At 33.3% G+C, this 5,051-nt stretch overlaps 1 non-coding gene across 1 annotated transcript; it reads left to right on the top strand.

The window, feature by feature from the left end:
• Positions 1-1,007: 1,007 nt before the first annotated feature.
• On the top strand, positions 1,008-1,111 carry LOC112095931. The gene has a single exon (XR_002904091.1). It is a non-coding gene; the product is annotated as a small nucleolar RNA R71 (small nucleolar RNA).
• The last annotated feature ends 3,940 nt before the right edge of the window (positions 1,112-5,051 follow it).

Below are 5,051 nucleotides of genomic sequence, written 5' to 3' on the forward strand. Positions count from 1 at the left end.
AGCACGTCCTCCACAATACCACAAGGTATTTTTATGGACTGATCTGTAAGCTGTAACACCATTGGAGTTGGGTGTAATTCTCTCAATCCAAGTTTCATAAATACAGAGTAAGGTAACAGATTTACAATAGCTCCTAAATCCAATAAAGCATTCTCAATTGTGTGGTTCCATATACTACATGAGATAGTAGGGGAGCCTATGTCTTTGCATTTTAGAGGAATTTTGTGTTAGAGTATAGAACTAACGTTTTCTGTTAAAAATGAATTCTTTTGAGCGTGGATATTTTTCTTTTTAGTACAAAGGTCTTTAAGAAACTTGACATAAGATGACATTTGTTTTATAGCATCAAGCAAATGGATGTTAACACTTACCTGTTTGAAGATTTCTAAAATCTCATATATGGATTTTCCCTTCTTTCCTTTAGCTAACCTCTGAAGAAATAAAGCTCTGGGAATGTATTCTCCTGGGTTAGTTTTTTCTTTTTCCTCTGATGGTGAATCCTCAGTATTTACAGGGCACAATTTGATTTGTTTTTATCACTGGCATCTCCACTTTTTTGTCGACTTCTTTTCTTTTTCGTAAGGTCATGACGGCTTTGACCTCTCCGTGCTGTTGAGGTGAACTGGTACTTACTTCATGCATCCCTTTAGATAGTTTTCTCATTACACATATGGCATTGGCTTGATCTGAGTATGAGTCATGGTCATGTGGCTCTGTTGATTTAGCAGTCGATAACGATGCTATTTGTCGAGAGAGGCCTTCAATTATCACTTTGACTTCTTTAATTTCTGCTATTGACTCGCCAATGTGAATCTCATTCACTCCTTTAATTCTTTTAGTATTCTTGAGTGATCGACTCTGATGTTGGGAATTATCCGCTTGTCGCTGGAAGAATTCCCAAATCTCTTATGCATGACATTAGCTCTCCTCCACTTGTTGCCATTAACCATTCTTGCACATTCGGCAATAATCCCTCCAAAAATTATTGGCATTGATGTCATTTCTCGTATCCATGATGTGGACACTTCAAGAGTAGCCCATTGAATCGCTCCCATATTTCAAAAAACTGCTCGTCTTCTCTCTGGGTAAACTTTGAGATTTCCCTGCGAATAATATTGGTTTTATGCACTGGGAAATATTTATTCAAAAATTTCATTACCATTTATTCCCATGATGTAATGCTATTAGCAGGCAAAATGTATTAAGCCATAAACGAGCTTTATCCTTTAAAGAAAATGGAAATAGTCTAAGTTTAACATCATCATCTGAAAAAATTTCATATTTAAACATTTGACAAACAACATGAAAATCATTCAAATGATTATATGGGTCCTCATTTTCTAGGCCATAGAATGTTGGGAAACAATTTAGCACACTATGTTTTAGTTCAAAACTCATAGCAGCTACATTTGGGTATCTTATGCAAGATGTGCTCAAATTAGCTAAGGGACTGAAATAGTTCTTAAATGGCCTCTCCTGTGGTGCTTGTTGTTGTTGCAAATTCATTTCACTTTTATTTTTAATTGCAACGTGTTTGTGTGTGCGAAGTGTTTTTTCAAGTTTAAGGTCTATAGGTTCAAGATTAGGTAATAATGACCTTCGACCATACATGCAAAGAACACAAAAAAATGGGAACAAAATAAATAAAAATAAAGAAGAAGGAGAAATTGCGGTACTAATCTTATCACGCTGTTACAACATTTCTATAAAAACACACTAAAACAAATATGTGAAATAAATAAACTAAAAATAAATTAATAAGATAAACAAAAAAAGTTACAAAGAAAAATAACTTGAAAATTAAATTACAAAATTTTAAAGAACAGAAAAAAGAAATTCTTACCTCTAAATGCAAATTCATTTTTTTTATAAGAAAAAAATTACAAGAAAATAACTAAAAGTAATTATTTACAAAAATTAATTCCACAAATTAAAATAACTTACCTCCACGGCAACGTCGCCAAAAATTTGTTGTGCAAATTTTATTGAACTCGCAAGTGCACGAATCTATTGTAGAATAGATTAATGGTGACGCATGTCGATCCCATGAGGAGGTTGATTTTAATTATATTTAGAATTAATTTTCTATGAGAGTGGTTGGATTTGTGGTGAAAGTGACTTAAATTATCCTCAAATTTGAATTAAAATGACGAGCATAAATCGAAGAGAAATCTATTTGAAATTGAGGCACTTGCGTATCTGGATCTGTATCAACATGCACCATGGGCTAAATATTCCTTATTAATGCCAATTAAATCATGAGGGGGGTTTCTACACCTCATGAACCATACTCTAATCAATATGGTGCTAAGGGCTTATCGTGCCAAATAATAATAACTTTGTACTGCGGAGCCGGTAAAACCAGGGCGGTATCTAGACAAGATTATTATTATTTGTGGATGAAAAGTCAAAACATGCACAAAAATTAGAAGGGAAGAGCAAATAAATTTACCAAATAAAGCCAATGACATATGTTGAGACTTCACCTTCAATCCAAGGTTAAAAGAAAATTAGCTACTCATAATTGTACTAGGGGTAAAATGAAAATTTATTAAAATACATAGAAAATATAAAATGGAGAAGGAATTACAGAAAATGAAACTTAAAAATGAATTCAGAGATGCCAAATTAGGGGGGATGCCCCATTTTTATAGATACATTGAGTAAATTATAGCTATCGGATTAAAAATAGTTTGGACGCTCAGGATTGCGCCACGTCATCAGTTAACAGTAAGCGGTTTGACCACGTGGTTTGAACAGTGACACGGTTTGACCATGCAGTTTGAACAGTCAACCGGCTTGAATAGTGATGCGGTTTGGTTGTAAATAATCCTATGTATGTGCATGTACCGTACGCGTGATTTTTGGTCCACTAACATGCTGCCACGTCACCGATCAACAGTACATAAGAATTTTAGTCCAATAGAATTGTGACACCTCATCAGTCAACGCCACATCATCGGTCAATGCCACGTCATTGTTCCGTATGTGTGAACAGTGTCGTGAACCGTAACATGAATAGTATCGTATATGTGAATAGTGCCATTTTTCCTTTTATGCTACTCCTAAGGTTTTCGACTATCCTGAGTTAAAAAATGATGTTCGTTTTGCTGTCTGATCTCCCGTTCATTGTGAAATGACCATGATGCCCCTAAAATATATAAAATACTTAATTAAAATAAAGCACACATAATTAAATCACAAAGAAGCTTAAATACATAAAAGTAAGTGTGTTAGTAAAACTTGAACTGTAAAATGATGATTTTCTCCTTTATAAATATACACTTTCTAACACTCAACAAAAGGATCCGCTAGGTTCTTATTAGTCCTAACATAAACAATATTAATAACATCATATGCTATTAATTGTTTCACATATTCATGTCTTAAGCTAATATGTCTAGATTTTCTATTATACACTTTATTATAAGCTCTAGACAATGTAGCGTCACTATCACAGTACAAAGAAATAGATGGAATCGATTGTGGCCACAACTTTAATCAAACAATAAATTTCTCAGCCATTCTGCTATCTTGCTTGCAGCTGCAAGTGCTATAAACTCATTTTCCATTGTTGAGTGAGTTATGCGTGCTTCTTTCTTTGATGCCCAAGAAACGGCTCCTCCAGCAATTGTAAAAATTCAACCAAAAGTGGATATATTATCACTTGTATTGGTTATCTAACTAGCATCCGAATATCCTTCTAGTACTTCAGGATAATCATTATAAAACAAACCCAAATTAATGGTCCTTTTAAGATAACCGAGTATCCTTCCAATTGCTTTCTAGTGTTCAACACTAGGGTTACTCGTGAATCTAGACATTTTACAAACCGCAAAAGCTATATCCGGCCAAGTACAATGCATAGCATACATCAAGCTACCAATAGCACTTGCATATTCGAGTTGTGCTACTGCTCGGCCTAAATTCTCTAGTAATTTAATACTAGAATCATATGGGGTATTAGCTTCTTTAAATTTCAAATAATTGAATTTAAGAAACACTTTCTCTATATTATGAGATTGACACAAGGAGTAAACCCCACTATGTTTATTCACTTTTACACCTAAGATAATATCTACTTCACCAAGATCTTTCATCTTAAACTATGAAATTAAATACTTCTTTGTATCATTTACTCCTTACATATTTGTTCCAAAGATAAGCATGTCATCAACATACAAGCATATAATCACACCAAAATCATTCCTAAACTTAGAGTATATACATTTATCATCGTTATTATGCTTAAAACCATGAGATAAGATTACTGAATCAAACTTCTCATGTCATTGTTTTGGTGTTTGCTTTAAATCATAAAGCGACTTGACTAACTTGCATACCTTTTTCTCATTTCCAGGAAAAACAAATCGTTCGGGTTGTTCTATATAGATTTCTTCATCAAAATCACCATTAAGAAAAGTGGTCTTAACATCAATTTCATGGACATGCAAATTGTTCAACAAAACAATTGCAAAGAGCACTCTTATAGATGTTAATCTTGCCACCAGAACATATGTATTAAAATAATCAATACCACTTCTTTGCTTAAACCGTTTGGCTACTAATCTAGCCTTAAAAGTTTGCAAAGAACCATCACTATTGTATTTTCTTCTAAACACCCATTTGTGCTAATTGGTTTAGATCTTGAAGGAAAATCAACCAAGATCCATGTTTGATTCGACATAATCGAATCCATTTCATCATTTACCGTCTCTCTCCAAAAGGAAGTGTTTCTAGAAAACATAACTTTGCTAAATGTTTTTGGATCCTCTTCAACATTTAACAACAATAGTACTTTGTTAAGTACATTTTTCCTATATCCTTCAACTAAGAAGAGTAATGCTTATGATGAAATAAAATCCGGAGCTAAACTCTTTTCTTTCTTTTCACGTTGACTTCTCCATGGTTCGAAAGATGTCATAGACTCTTTCATTTTATTATTATTAATGGAGGTACCAGGAGTATTATCACATGGTTGATCAATAATTGATTCTAATTCAATATTAGAATCATGTTGAAATTTATCTTCAATAAATTCAATAGCTCTA

This window comes from Citrus clementina, unplaced genomic scaffold (genome assembly GCF_000493195.1).
Source record: "Citrus clementina cultivar Clemenules unplaced genomic scaffold, Citrus_clementina_v1.0 scaffold_1, whole genome shotgun sequence".
NCBI classification, from domain to species: Eukaryota; Viridiplantae; Streptophyta; class Magnoliopsida; order Sapindales; family Rutaceae; genus Citrus; species Citrus x clementina.